Source organism: Triturus cristatus, chromosome 7 (genome assembly GCF_964204655.1).
Source record: "Triturus cristatus chromosome 7, aTriCri1.1, whole genome shotgun sequence".
NCBI classification, from domain to species: Eukaryota; Metazoa; Chordata; class Amphibia; order Caudata; family Salamandridae; genus Triturus; species Triturus cristatus.
The window spans coordinates 137,638,161-137,654,679 of NC_140590.1; the positions used below are offsets into that span (position 1 = coordinate 137,638,161).

The 16,519-nt window shown below is 46.0% G+C and overlaps 1 long non-coding RNA gene across 1 annotated transcript; it reads right to left on the reverse strand.

The window, feature by feature from the left end:
- Nucleotides 1–8,764: 8,764 nt before the first annotated feature.
- Nucleotides 8,765–15,202, reverse strand: LOC146809041 (uncharacterized). Its single transcript, XR_014966311.1, has 3 exons — nt 15,066–15,202; nt 10,687–10,749; nt 8,765–8,836 (listed from the first exon to the last, which is right to left on the reverse strand). It is a non-coding gene; the product is annotated as an uncharacterized LOC146809041 (long non-coding RNA).
- Between the last annotated feature and the right edge of the window lie 1,317 nt (nt 15,203–16,519).

Genomic DNA, 16,519 nt, shown 5'->3' on the forward strand with positions numbered 1-16,519 from the left:
CTTGCCCGCCCATGCCAGTTTGATCATCAGAGATCGCAAGTCACGAAACAGCTGTTGAGGAACCACGATCGGTATATTGAGAAACAGAAAAAGTAGGCGAGGTAGCACAGCCATTTTCATCAAGGATATTATGCCAACTAAATATAATGGGAGACGTATCCATCTGTCCACTTCATCACCTATCTTCCCCATCAATGTGCCATAATTGGCCCTAAGGACCTCCTCGGCATCCGAATGAACTTGGATACCTAGGTACCGCACCGGTTCGGTGGTCCACTGGAGTGGGAAGTCAAGCGGAAAGTGGACCGTGGTAGGTGTCAATGGTAACAAAATAGACTTATCCCAATTGATCTTCAGGCCAGACAATCCCCTAAAGCGTAAAACCTCCCATATCACAGGGGGTAGGTGGGTCTCGGGGTCTCTGATGTACAACAGCGTGTCGTCCGCATATGCCGAGACAATGAGGTTGTAATGTGGAAAGCGAAGCCCTCTGTGATTGTGATATTCACGTAATGCCCCTAACAGTGGCTCCACAGCTATCGTATACAGCAGCGGGGAGAGTGGACAGCCGTGCCTCGTGCCACGGCGGATCGAAAAAGGGGAGGAAACCACATCACCCGTGTGAACCCGAGCCACAGGGGAGTTGTATAACACTGACACCATTTGTATGAATTCCTCACCAACTCCAACGTGCCGCAGCACAGCGTGCATAAACTTCCATTCAATGGAATCAAAAGACTTTTCGGCGTCAAGGAATAGCACGGCTGCTTTGACCTCCGGACGGATATGTTGCAACGCGCCAAAAACTGTGCGGATATTTTGCGTGAGCGTGTGACTTGGGATGAACCCAGCCTGTTCAGGGCCAATAAGTTGGGGAAGGAGCGGGGCTAGACGATTGGCAAGGATCTTTGCGTACAGTTTAGTGTCCACATTGATCAGATAGAGCGGATGGTAAGAAGGGCATCTACGGGGGTCCTTGTTAGGCTTCAAAAGGGTGATAATTAAAGCCTCACGCATAGATGGGGGCATGATGCCATTCGCGGCCATATTGTGGAACAGCGTTATGATATGTGGGATGAGGAGATCACTGAAGGCTATGTAAAAGGGGACTGTGAGGCCGTCAAGCCCAGGTGCGCTGCTCTGGCGCATCGATCCAAGAGCTAGTCGAATCTCTGCCGCTTCTATGGGGCGCATCAAGAATTCCCTATGCCAATTTTGGAGCCAGGGAAGTTGTATATATTCCAAGTAATTGGTGATGTCATCGTCACTTGGGCGAGTTTGGAGCTATATAGGTCCTGATAGTAAGATAAGAATTGCATATTGACATCAGTGGGATGCGTCAGAGTTGTCCCATCGTCACCTTCTATCTCAGTAGCATCTCGCGCGTCCAGTCGTCGGCGGGCCATCGCCGCCAGAACCGAGCCGGACCTATCGGTTTCGCCATACGCTCTGGCGGTAACGTATTTACCCATGTGCTTGACCTCGCTATCTGCGGCCTCATGGAATTCGGCCAATGTGGACTTAAGGAGTTCTCTCAGTTCAGGATCATCTGAAAGAAGCAGGCGTGACTCTATATCTGAAAGCCGGGCCTCCAGCAGTGTAAGGCGATCACGGATAGCGCGAAGCACTCCCGCATGTTTACTAATAGCAATACCTCGAATGAAAACCTTAAATGTTTCCCACACCGTCATAAAGGAGTCGACCAAACCCACATTTGTATCGAAGAAGGAGGAGACAGCCTCACGCAGTTCAGAGTGAAAAACAGAGCCCAGCAGTGAATAGGGCGGGAATCGCCACAAGAATGGGGGCGGAGAGCGGGGAGGGACCGCAACCGTGACCATGACCGGGGAGTGATCTGAGAAAGAGCGAGCTAAAACAGCACCTTAGGCAATAGGGATTGTGAGAGAAACCAATAGTCAATTCGTGTGTGGATATCGTACTGTGCGGAATAGTGAGTGTACCCTCCACTAGTGGCAGAGCGGGTGCGCCAGACATCTGCCAATTGAAGCTGCAGGGCAATATCCTGCACCACCTTCGCCGACGCAGAGAATGAACGGGTGGGGCCTCTGGAGCGGTCTAACGTCGTGTCCATAACACAATTGAAGTCACCCCCCCAGAAGATCAGCAAATTACAGTGTGCTTTAAATCAAAAAGGGATTGAAAAATCCCTGGGTCGTCGTAATTAGGGCCATAGGAGTTGACCACGAGGAACTCCAAGCGAGGGCTGTGACAGTGTGAGATAACAAACCTGCCTGCAGAGTCTGTGTGTAAAGAGGTTAACTTGAAGCCAGCCCTAGGGTTAAGCCAGGTCAAAACACCCCTGGCGTGGGAGGTAAAGCAAGCCACGTGCAAAAGCCCTGCTAGTTGTTTGCTAGTCAGGAGTGAAGCGCCCGGGGGCAGGTGTGTCTCTTGCAGTAATGCGACATCAATCTCCTTTCGCTTTAAATAGTCTATACCCTTCCTCACCTTGCGCTGGTCATTGAGGCCGCAAATATTCCACGACATAAGGGTCAGATTAGCAGATGATTGGGACCTAGGTCGATGATCACACATATCTAATGCTGACGACAACATGGGGAATCGCAACCTGCACTGCATCAAGCTGGACATCTATCATGTAGACAGCACGCCTGCATGCACACCATAGAGCAACAGGAAAAGGAGGGACATATAGATCCTCCACATACCAAATGAGAAAATTGGCGATCCAAATAACACAAAAAAAGGAAAAAGAAAAAACAATCCATAAACACTTGCCACCCCCCACCCACGCCTTGCAATCCCCAACTTTGCGAAGGCAATCCACAACCCACCTAAACAACATAGGGAAACAGTCAACAAACACCTCTCGGGATCCCCAACCCATTGGAGGTAAATCAGCGGTTAACGCAAAGGGGCGGATGTTGCCTAGCCACACAAACTGAGCATAATACGCAAACACCGCCTGCATGTAGCAGTCCCACCGCAACTCGCAAGGAGATAAACAGATAGGAATGCCAAAGAGTCAAAGCAATGTAGCTTAGGAGAGCTAAGGCCCACTGGAGGGGAACAGGCCCATGTGGAGCAGCATGGGGAGCCGGCCACCTGTATCAGAGAAAAGAAAACATGGAAGCGAATGAGGCAAAGCCCCACAAGGGGGAAGAACCACAGCGGTCTGGTAGAGCTTCACCAAGCATACCATGCGCCCCGCAGGGTCAACGGCGAGCCAGCAGGGAACACAATAATACATAATGGCACCATAAACAGTAGCAACGGAAAGCATATGGAACACACAAATAACACACAACAAATCGTTCAGTCATTATCGTCCAGGGGCACAGGAGTGGTCTCTTGTCTTTGACCCTGTTTTTCTTGGTTTTAGGACTCTGGGCACTTTACCACTGCTATTCAGTACTAAAGTGCATATGCTCTCCATGTAAATTGTGTGTATGGATTGGTGATTCCATGATTGGCATATTTAATTTACTGGTAAGTCCCAAGTGCAGTGCACTCCGTGTGCCCAGGGCCTGTAATCAAATGCCGCTAGAGGCCTGCAGCACCGATTGTGCCACCCACATGAGCAGCCTGTAAATGTAACTCAGACTTGCCACCTCAGTGTCTGTGCGCAGTTTGGTACCTTCCCTTTTCTTACATATAAGTCACCCCTAAGGTAGGCCCAGGGTACCCCGGTGGGCAGGGTGCTGTGTATGTTAAAGGCAGGACATGCACTGGTGTGTGTGACATGTCCTGGTAGTAAATTACAGTGTATTTCATTTTTCACTATGGAAAGGCTATCTTTCCCATGGGATAGAATGTGAGTTTATGTATTACATCTTCTAAATATTACTTACCATTGTGACAAGATAGGAAGATGGAGTTTAGTATGCCTGAAATCAGAATATGAAAATACATCTTTTAGTAAAGATGTTTTTTATAGTAATGTTGATTTTTATATTGTGTGGCTTTGGAGTGACAGGGGCTTGGGATGTGCATTTTCACAGATGGTTGATGTGTATCCTGCCTTTCCTGAATGAGTAGGGTCTGGGCTGAATAGACCTGGGCTGCATTCAGAGTAGTGGGAGGAGTTTTCACCAGCATCTGAATAGGCCTGGTCTTCATTCAGAGTAGTAGTAGGTGTATTCACTAGCACCTGAATAGTCCTGGTGTGCATTTAGAGAGGTAGGAAGAGATTTCACTTGCACCTGAATAGGCCCTGTCTGCCTTGGACAATGCTGTCTCAACCTCCTGCCAGGAAGCTGCACCAGTGAGGACAGAACTGGTTTTGCCCTGGCAAACCGCTTCTCTGCCACCAGAGAACAAAGGAATTTGTGCTACAAAAAGTGTGGCCCAGACCCCAGAACTTTAGATTACTGCTAAACTAAGGAACCTGCCAGGAACAAGAGCCAGAAAAGCTGTCAGGAGGAACTGCCACTTTGCTGCATGCTCTGCTGTGTTGGCCTGCTGCTTGCTGCTTCTGTCTTGGGCAGGGAAAGGACTGGAGGGTACTTTTATTATACTACTGTTAGAGTTTTCTCCAAGGGCTTGAAGTAGAGCTTGCCTCCTGTTGGAAGTCCCAGGGAGATAAATGACTCACTGGAATCAAGGAACCTGTCAAGAAGAAGAGCTGGAAGAGCTGCCAGGAGGTGTACTGCCCCTTTGCTGTGTTGTTGCTTTGTTGGGTTGGCCTGCAGTTGCTGCTTCTGCCTTGGGCAGTGAAAGGACTGGACTGAACTTTCTTTAATTGTGCTGAGTATTTCCAAGGGCTTAAAGTAGAGTTTGCCACCTGTTCTGAAGTCTCAGGGACTGCAAAGACTTCACCAACCTCTGGGTACCGCTTCTGGAACAGTTGTTTCAGTTGCCACAGAGAAGGGAAAAGCAACCGACTCCGTCACCGACTCCGTCACTGGCTCTGTGTCCTAAAGGCACCGCAGAGGGCACCGCTGCATCTCTCACCACACCCTGGTCTCACCGACGAAGCCAACCGACACCACCACCACCAAGCCGCTGCTTGCACCGTGACCTGTGGGCACCGCACTCCTCACCATCTCGCTTCACTTCGCCGCCCTGGTCTCACTGAAACCGTCTCTGCCAGCTGACTTCGACACCCGTGACCCCATCGTAAGATTCGCGACGCACCGCCTCGCCCCGCACCGCTGTCTGGACCGACCGACGCCAGCTTTCCGCATCTGGCTCTGTCGCCTGCACCTTGATCTGTCAGCACCGCATCGAGCACTGCCTTCACTCCGCACTGCAGCCTTGGTCTCCCCAATGCCGCTGGACGACCATCACCAAGCCGCTGCCTGCACCACGCATTGAGGGCACCGCATGCTGCACCGCTTCACTTCACATCGCAACGGTTGACACCACCAAGGTGTCGGCTGCAACGCAAAAGGTACTGTTTACGAGTCTACTGACACCCCCCACCCACGCAGTCAGACAGAACTGTTGGATTCTGTTGCTTTTAGTATCGCAGTAGCCCAGGACGGAGCTACCGACTCGGAAGAACTGTGTTTTTGAGATATTTCTACACAGTATATATTTTTTAAGTACTGTATGTTGAATTCTTATCGTTTTGGTCTTGTTTTGGATACATAAAAATATTGGATATTTTTCTAAACTGGTGTGGTGTCCCTTTGTAGTTTTTTCACTGTATTACTGTTGGTTATGTGCAAATGCTTTACACACTGCCTCTGAAGTAAGCCTGACTGCTCGTGACAAGCTACCAAGGGGGTGAGCAGGGGTTATTTTAGGAGTGCAACTCCCTTACCCTGACTAGGAAGAAGGGTCCCTACTTGGACAAAGGTGCCAACCCTTGCCTACTGGTGACCCCCATTTCTAACAACATGCATATAACATACATGCACTGCATAGCACTATGTCCCTCATGTATTATATCCTTGACAGGCACACATACAACCAGCACATGCATATAAAATACACGCACTGCACAGTACTGCATTATCCCTATATTGTACCATTGACAGGTACAGATATACCCAGCACATGTGCATCACACATGCAATGTGCAGCTCTGCACAACAAACCGATGTAGGCAAAGAGTGAGTTAAGCAAACTGCAGCTGAACTTTGAATAAGTGAGCCTGTAGGCCTCGTTTCAGGGGGAACAGCCTTTACAATGAGGTTTTTACCACGTTGTGCCTTAACCACGCATTTTTTACCATGCATGTTTTTATCACATGTATGCCTTTACCATTGATTTGACAATATCTTTGGCGCCGGTTGACGAATCTTCGCGAAATTTTCAAAACTAATGGCCCGCTCTGGTCAGCTCCTGCCTTGAAAGTTTCGGGGTGATTTGTCAAGCAGGGGCCGAGAAAAAAGGGTGTCCCAAAATGCATTTTCCCCATGTTAATTTCCATAGGAAACTTTATATATATATACAATGCATGATAATGGCATACGTGTAAAAAGCATACCCTTTTCTAAAATAATGTGGGGTACAAATGCATTGTAAAGGCATGTGAAGTATTTCCCTGCCTTGTTCCATCATGCAACCCAAGGAGTGACACGGTTAAAAGTTCCTGTTCGCACGGTATGCTGCCCCCACTGTGCTTGTACGGTTTAACGCCTGGTAAACTCAATAGCCTTTCACCACTATGCGGGTAACGCTTTGAGTGCCCCTCCCCGTCTGACAAGAACAAAAATATGCTAGACAGGCCTATATCATGTAGCACATGCATGATCCTTCTTCGCCTATGACAACAAAAATCAGCATTAGGGATCCAGACATGAGTACAGTTGGCGCACTCTGCTAATTACCATGTGGAGGACTTTTCTGTCCCAAAAAGCACAAAGATGTCACATTACAAGCAGAGTGATGCCATGCAAGGTCTAAATTACAGGCAGTTCTTCCTTAGTGTGTAGGGTCCCAGGACGGGTCCTCCACATGGATCACCTGATCACACAGAGAGGATCATCTCTTCATTCACATATACGGGAATCTTGCCCATCCGATCCACACATGCATGCCTTCGTGGATCACTTAGGGAACCCAGAGCACAATCTGGGTATCTATGGGGCTCTCTGTCTATACTGAAATGGTGCACAGAGCTGATCACCTGTTTTTTTTGCGTTTGTGGTATTTGTCTGTGGTAATGCATGAGCTCCAGACAGCATAGCTCAGAAATAGAGAAAGGCAATCCCTGGTTACTGTTTCTGTGCTGTTCTTTTTGCAGTTCATTCACTAACTTTGAAAAAGCCCAAGTTAAATATATACATTTTAGGCACTGGGAGAACAAAAAAGGCACACAGCTTTGAACTGAGTAAGCCAAGATGTTCATGAAGGATAATGTTTATCGTAAAGTAGACATTCTGCAAAATTGAAGAAATGGGTCACCGAATGTCCCCTGCACAGATTTCTTGTTTCGAGCTCTTGAAACAAATGTCCCCTTCGATGACGCTACAAGCTATCTAGGGGGTCTTACATCGGTGGTCTCTAGCAGGAGGATCTCTTCCATCTTTCCACTCATGGACACACTTATTTTATTCTGTGGCATGGTCTAAAGGATTACTTTAGCCATTCGATATGGGCGCAGACTATTTCTGTGTGTTTTTTTCCTGTCGTGAGTGGCAATAAATGCACTCCTGGCTCTCTATGTGCACAATTAGCTCTCCAATGTTAGTTTTCATATGAACATATTATTTTCCTTGCTTATCTCAAGATCAGAACCTAGAATTTTCATGATAAAATGATCAATGAGTGTGTGGGAATTTAAGTCCAAAACACACGTGAGATAATATTTTGATGAATTTCGTAGATTCTATAGAAAATGTGGGATGCCTCCAAAGCTTAGTTTTGTGAATATAATCACCTGCATAAAAGTACAATGGATTGAATTTAATTTAAACCAGGTAGCAGAGAGCTGACTTTGAGGCCCTTCACCAAAAAATGGCAAATCCCTCTGTGCCTAACCATGTACCTATGCCTTACAAGACACTACCTGATTCACAACTCCACCCAGGTGTGTTTAAACAGGGCAGTAGTCCTGAGCATGTAAACACAATCAGCGCTCAGCTTATAATCAGCATTAGTACTAAACCAGGCACAAGAATAATTTGTGCCCATTTTAAGATCCTCCCGCACACATCATTGGAAAAGGGAGTCTTCCCTTCACTTACCAATACTGACAGAGCCATTTATGTTAAGTGCAGTCAGGCATAGGTTTATAGGAGTACAGAACCATGGGAAGGCCATTAAAAATGTTTGTGAATACCCAGAAAGCTAGGGTTTTGTTGGTTTGCATCTCATATGCTTTGCAGCTACCTGCCTCCCCATGGACAACTCTGTGGGAACACCATGAAGTTCTTATGTAGTTGCTACTCATAAATGCTGCACACAAATCTGATTTTGTGTATGACCTGCCAAAATTACACGCATACCTTACGACTTCTTTATTCCATAAGCCCTACTTATGATGAGATAAGCTTCAATAGCCGAGTGACGGGTGAATGTTTTGTATCAAGAATGATGAATCCACATTTTTAGGGCAGATCAGAGCCCCGAAATAAACATAGTCATGATCCAGCAGTAACCAATTTAATAAATATATTTACATATGTACAACTAGCTCCAGTGGCTGTCACATATTTACAATATTAATTACAGAACATAAAGGCAAGACACATTAAATAATATTAATAAGATGATGGTGGTGGTGGTGGTGCTCCTAGGATGAGAGCTGGAATCCCAGAAGAAGTGTAGAACCTGAGGGGTGTTCCTTCGTAGATTTACAGTTTCAAGTCCGGCAGCAGTACCCACATCCTTTGTTTTTGCAGCATTTGCAGCAAAAGGAGCAGAGGGAGAGGTGGGAATGTCTCTTTGTTCGTAGCAACGACATCTAGACAAGGAGAGAAACAAGAGCAGGGTAAGTGTTTGGTCATTAGACTAAGAAGGAGAGAAACCAGAGCAGGGTGAGTTATTGGTCATTAGATTCAAAAGGAGAGAAATAAGAGCAGGGTAAGTGTTTGGTCATTAGACTAAGAAGGAGAGAAATAAGAGCAGGGTGAGTTGCTGGTCATTAGACTAAGGAGAGAAATAAGAGCAGGGTGAGTTGTTGGTCATTAGACTAAGAAGAAGAGAAACAGGAGCAGGGTGAGTTTTGGGTCATTAGACTAGGAAGGAGAGAAACAAGAGCAGGGTGAATTGTTGGTCATTAGACTAAGAAGGAGAGAAACCAGAGCAGGGTGAGTTGTTGGTCATTACACTAAGAAGGAGAGAAACATGAGCAGAGTGAGTTTTTGGTCATTAGACTAAGAAGGAGAGAAACAAGAGCAGGGTGAATTGTTGGTCATTAGACTAAGAAGGAGAGAAACCGGAGCAGGGTGAGTTGTTGGTCATTACACTAAGATGGAGAGAAACATGAGCAGGGTGAGTTGTTCGTCATTAGAATAAGAAGGAGAGAAACAAGAGCAAGGTGAGTTGTAGTTCATTAGACTAAGAAGGAGAGAAACAAGAGCAGGGTGGGTTTTTGGTAATTAGACTAAGCTCTGAGTATGAGGGCCTTCCATTTATGATAAACCTCATCAAAACACATGACTGTGGTAATCTAAACAATACAGAATTGAATGGATGCTGTTTGTTGCCATGATTACTGTTATCATATATCTGACAGCAGAATTCGGACACTTAATAAAGGTTCTTCCCAAGTCTATTATAGTATTAACCAGGGCTTGATAGGATATATCCATCCAGCTCTTGGATCAATGATTATGCCTACCACTTCTTGAATAAAATTGTTCATATTGTGTGATGAATGTCCCACAGCTGACCAAAGATTGTCACTAACCCATCTTTCCAATGTCTCTGTGGTTTGCTAAGAGTTTCTTGTGGATGAGACATTTCAGACGTTTAGTAGGAAATTGCTATTGGGTATTTATATATCTTGCTACAACCTCATCTATGGGACTATGGTGATGATCCTTCAGAAAACACCTTCTGTTTGGAGATGATAATTCTTTCAATAACATTGTAGAATTGACCTTGAAATTGTAGGACGAGCCGTTTCCCAAACCACATTGCCTGGATAATACTAGGCGTAAAACTTCCAGAACTCTACTTTTTACTTTCTTTTTCCTGAATATCTTGCTACATTACCCCATCATTGACTTGAAGAGTACTGAATTCTCAGCCAACTTACACTGTGAATACTGATTGTACTTGAACCCTCCATAATATTAACCTGTGACTCCTGGACTCATTTACACGTATTCAATTTCTCTTGTTTTAATACAAGAGCAGGGTGTAGCAGCCCATAGGGCACTCCCTGGGACCTTTGAGATATGACGCTAACCATTGAGAGCAACCGGAGTTAATGAGATATCAGAGCTAATTGAGAGCTACCACTGCTAATGACCTGGTGGGAAAGGTTATGTAGCACTGTACGTGCAAACAGATATAGGGTCATTCCTCGGAGTGGATGCTGGGACTCCTACTCTCCGTAATCCCGGATTGTGATAGCCCTGTGCATGCTGAAAGCTGCTCACCCTGATGATGGTCAGCCATACCTCACAAGACAATAACTGATTTGCCTGAAAATGCTATTGGCGTGTGATGGGGAATGACAGCTCCACCTTAACTTTTTTGGGTATAGATGGCTTGGCTTGGCATGTTGGTATTTAGGGTTCAGCCCCACCACAAAGCACTACAACACTTTGTTCATTAACTCATTAGCCAATTGAAATAGCTCACCAGTAGGCTTGGTTCCTCATTCGCAGCCTCGGAAAGACTAACCGGATGTTCTCCACTTTCTCTCTGTTGAGGAAAAGAAAACGATCAATGAATTTGAGCATTTATGAGCTATGGATACTGGTGTTTGAGGAAACAGCAAGCAAGCAGAGAAGTATCTGATCTTAAAGCAAAAGACAGGGTGTTATCAACTGTGGAAGAAGTAGACGAAAACTCCAGTCCATCCCTATAGGAATGGGTAAGACTCCCTTGAAGTGTTTGAGGCCACAGTGTGGGAAGGAGTGTTGTTCCTCTAAGGTATATGAGATCCAAGTGCGTGAATGATTACACTCCGCGTAGGTGTATGGGCTAGAGTGAGAAAATGAGGAAACCAACATTTGCATGTATGAGGCCAGACTGAGGCCAGAGAGTGTGAATGTGTGAAACAAGATTGAAATGGATGAGGGCAGAGTTTGGGAAAGTGTGGTACCCCCACTGAAGTGGACGAGGCCGGAATGTGGTCATAGATTAAACAATATTAAAATGTGTGAGAACAGTGTGTGGCAATGACTGAAATTCCACTGAAATATATGGAGCCATAGTTTGGGAATGACTGACTGAAAATACTGAAGTATATGAGGCCAGAAAGTGGGAATAGGTAACACCCTTTGAAGTGTCTGAGGCCACAGTGTGGGAATGAGTGTAGCAACATTTCAATATATGAGGCTATGGTATAGTCGGAATTAGATTGTACAAAAATGTACGCTGCCAGAGTGTGTGAATGAGTGAGACTTCACTGAATTGTATGGGGCCAGAGTTTAGGATTAAGTGAGACTCAACTGAAGTGAGTATGGCCACAGTGTGGGACTGTGCAAGACTGCAGTGAAGTGTAAGGCACCAGAGTGTGGGGTAGGGTGAGACTTCACTGAAGTGCGTTTTGAGGGGCATGTGTGAGCAAATGAGTGAGACTTCAGTGAAGCGTATGGGGCCACAGTGTGCGAATGAGCAATACTCAACTGAAGTACATGAGGCCATAGTGTGCCAAGGGTGAGACTCCATTGAAATGTGTGAGGCCAGGGTGTGGGAATGAGTGAGACGCAACTGAAATGTATTGGGTCAGAGTGTGGGTTGGGGTGAGACTCCACGGAAGTGTATGAGACCAGAGTTTGGGGTGTGATGAGACTCCACTTAGTATGAGGCGCCAGAGTGTGGCAGTGGGTGAAACTCCACTATACTCCACGAGGACTGTGCCAGTCTCCATGAGATGCATTGGTAAGGTGTGCAGGGAATGAGTGGGTCTCCAATAAAGTGCCTACGGTAATTGTGGGAGAAGTAAGTGCAGACCCACTGAAGAGTTAACATGAAGTGTGTGAACAAAGGGTGAGCCTGTGTTCATGTGCACAAAGCAAGGTGAACTAAAACCATTTGAAACGATTGAGGAGAGTGGAGTTTGAATGAGTTATGACGTCATTACAATGCAATAGAACAGTGACGTGCCAACTGGTGATATTTCATGAAAGTGAACAGAGCAGTGATGTCGGATTGGCTGAGATCACATAAAAGTGAACATGGAGAGATATGCAAGAACGACAGCGCGAGCAGAAGTGCAAAAGCATTAGGGGGCAGATTTACGAGCCCCTTGCGCCACTTTTGCAGAACTTTTCCCATGTTAAAAGTGACGCAAAAGTGGCGCAAGGGGCTCATAAATCTGCCCCTAGGTGTTTAATTAAACGTTGTTTATGTCCACTTCGTACTGCTGTAGAGATGAGTGCAGCCATAGAACTGTGACTCGACTATAATGTGGGTCAAACTGAGACACTATTGGAAAACGGAGTCTGTTGATAAGGACGTGCGTTGGCCCTACATTAAGGCATCAACGTGTTAAACTATTAAAACATCCCAAAAGAAACCCCGAGCGCAGGAACTAGGCAGACCCTACTCCATTAAAAGAAAGACTGCTTGACTCAGGATCGGGCGCCCAGACTCCAGAACAAGCACTGACTCTGTACACACCCTCTCCAGAGCACCCCACCAGGAGCGGGGTGCTCGTCTGCGTGGCCTCTGTGCCCAGCTGGCATGAAGGCTGCCCTCTCTCTCAGTGACTGACTCACACTCTATCAGTCGTACCTCAGCCAAGGCGGGCAGGGACACACGGAACAGTAGAGAAGGCGAATGCTGGAGGCTAGGACACTAGTGACGTCAGGACGAGGGATACCTTTGAAGTGTGTGAGGATGAGGAACCAGGAATGAAGGCATGAGCACATGCTGAGGAGGTGACAAAGGCAACATTAAAATCCATGAGGGGCAGGGGAGAAACTCTCCACCATATTACAACCCTAGGGTGGTATTCAGGGCCGCCTTTAGCGCAGGTGGCGCCCAGTGCGACAATGTTAGTTGGCACCCCCAATGACCACCTCGACCACGGATTTTCTCACTAGCACCAGTGACCAAGTCTCCATAACCACTCTCTCTCAGAGGCATTGAATTCGTTATATAGCGCTTCTCAAACCAGTAAAGTATGTCAGAGCACTTTGCATCACACACACATTACACAGACAATCAATCATACTTGTGTAAATCAGTGCATAGGAAATGTTACATAAGCCAAAGGACTAAAAGTGTATGAGTCCCATGTCATCCATACTGGTAGGCAGTATAGTTTGAGTGCTTGGTGTGGAGAAGCACAAACTCAGAGTGGAAAAAGAAACAGCACAGTTGGGAGTTTTCTTTAAAAATAAGAATACATTTCTACCCAAATTAACCCTTTTTGCAACATTAATCAATGCTCTATACTTTGCAGAGTGTATGCAGTTCTATGATGAAAGTTCATTAATACCTCACTATTCTATATTAGGACTTTAAGTTATAAATTGCAAGTAACAAAAGGATGGCTCTTTTAAAAGCAGTAACCTGCTGATCTGTTTACATTAAATGCACTCTGTAATCTTCTTGGTACACTTTCTTTGCAGTAGGCATATTAACCCTCTGTGCTACCTTCACATAAGTCAAAAACCTCAACTACACAAAACTCTGATCTCTGTCCCGGAAGAACATTAATCACAGGGGTTATCTTTACATTTTTGTGAGGCACTGCAGGAGGAAAGGAACGCCGCAGCAGGAGCTTTAAAAGCATAATAAAGTTGCAAACACGGCGTCCCCAGGAAGCCAGCACCCGGTGCGATGGCACCTGTCGCACCGCCCTGGTAGTATTGGGGCGAGAGCCCACCGAACTGTACGACAGTATCAGAGTAGAGATGAGACTGTTACTAAGCCAGTGTAGAGTCTAGTAGAGTGCAGACAGACAGGTAGGTGGGTGATATATGCAGACGAGGGGCCCATTCTACAAAAGGGCTTCTGTGTTTAGGTTCAGCTTGCATGCACAAACAGACCTGATGATGAGTGCAAAGACAATTTCCAGTTCACACCCCCAGTGAGTAAATCCACTGCCAGGGTCGGAAGTAGGGCGATAACTGACTTCACATGTGTGTACATCCAATCTTCCCTCCGCCCTGGTGAAGGACAGAGGGGCAGATTTACAAGACCCCTGTGCCAACTTTACGCCGCCGTTGCGTCCCTTCTGTGACGCAGCGGCATCTTAAACAATGCGCCACGATGCGACATATTTACAACGTGACGCATCTAGGGAGATGCGTCATGTTGTAAAGCCCTGTGCTACATTATACCCATGTCCGGTATAATGGGGCAGATTTACAAGCCCCTTGCACCACTTTTGCGTCACTTTTTCCATGTTAAAAATGACGCAAAAGTGGCGCAAGGGCCTTGTAAGTAAGCCCCAATGTATGCAGGGTGGGCATTCCATCGCAAGGAAGCCTCGTAAAAGTGACTCAGTGAAATCTACAAGATTTCCCTGAGTGACTTTTACGATGCCACTGCATCAAAACCTTGCGCCTGCTTGAATCAGGCGTAAGGAGTGACACAGCATGGTCGGAATAGGCATTCCTGACCATTGCTGGAGTTGCGTCGTGCTTACGACATGATTCCAGCAATGCGTTGCCTTTCCGAACACAAGATGCGTCACGCATCTGTCTGTCCTTGCGCCAAGGTGCGCCGCATTGTAAATAGATAGAAAGCAGCGATAGCCGGTGATAATTATCCTGGCGCTTAGCGATAATTACCGCCGGCCCTTGCTGATATGCCCCTTAGTTTCGAACAGTAACTATTGCAGGTTTGCAGATCTAGGCTTGGAAAACCTTGGGAATCCAAAAAATAAAAGTACCTGAAGTAAGTATTGCATTGAAAAAGAGAATTAGACAATGAGAAAACAATAAAAAATATGTACTAAATAAGAAGTAAAACTGAAAAATTAAATAATAATACATATTTTTGGAGATGAAAATGCCATCTTGTCAAAGCGTAAGCTGATTTTCGGGGTACAAAGTTACCTGCGTCGAGGACATGCTGTGAGTCCCTGGAAGTACGATTGAGAGAGACAAAAGTGCGCAGATCAGGCAGGCTGTGAGCAGTTTCATTTTCCTTCTCCCCTCTTCCTTTTGTTCTCTCTGAATTTTGTCTCTTTTTCTTCTTTTTTTTCTGTCCGACCTTCTGTTTTCTATTTCTGCTCCCTTTTTTCCACGCTTCCTCCTTGCCTCGCCGCCTCTTTAGCAGTAGATCAATGCGATTTCTCACCACTGGGGCCCTTCTGACGGTCTCTGCTGCGATCTCCCAGTATTTATAGCGGATCTGCCCAGGGTCACATGGTGCCAGTCACTTTCCAGTAAACGGGAGCCACAAAGGTTATCTCACCCTTATCTTCTGTTTAGGAAACATTCTGGCAATGAACAAAAAAAACGCCGCGAGCTCACAGGACTCACCCTGGGGAATTTCCGCCCTCGCTGAAAGGCATTTTCGGTAATTAAACGTGGTTCATTTCGAGAAGAGACACAAAAGGTATGTCATAACTTTAGAATACCAGGTGGAGGTGTTCACATGTATCAGATTACTACAAAAATAAATGTAAGGCAATTGGCAAATGCATGTAGTTAGAATCATCGCCTTAAATAAGTTTGCACTTTGAAACTGATTTCCGTATCTTTTCATATGAATTACATAACGGGACGTTACACCGACCATTTATGGTTCATGTAGACCAAGTTATCCCACACACATTGCTCCAGAGGGAACATTTCTTCGTCCATGATGTACAATTCCGTGCATCAAAGTGCATTCGTCAACCTCTGTAACTGAATCTTTGTGGTCAAAAGGCAATTCTAATGTATATTAATGTTCTTAACTATTTTCCATAAAGTGATTGCACTTTTCCACTCCTGCACCAACCAGACCTCCTTTCAGCCTTGATCGGTGTTGGTTTTTAGGCACACTATACCCAAATACCAAGATCTGACTTTTACACCCTGATTGTCACTTAATCCTGAATATTGTGGTTAGCTGAGAATTCTCCTTACCTGGGCAATCAATGTCTTTCCTTCCAATCATGCAATAGTATTTTTACTCAGACGTGTTGAATGTTCTTTCACATATCCTATCGCTCGGGCCAGCACTAAAATCTCAGATTCCCAGGGTGTTTCACGAGTATATGAAAATTAATAGGCCTCATTACAAGTGGATCGATAACTTTCGATATATGTGCGGTAACTCCTCCTCATACCCTGGTGTCGGTTCTTATTGGATGTGTTTCTCATTGCTTTCAGGTGAGGGCCATTGACGGGAACTCGCTAGATAGCAATTTTGCAGTTTCATGGATGAAAAGAAAAAACATTTCACTCACATCAAACGCCTTCCGGCGCCCCGGCCAGGGCGACTCACGCCGCAATCTGGGGATCAGGGTTCGATCCCCAGCGCCGGCGGCAGATTAGCCCAGCACCATGTGACTCTTGGC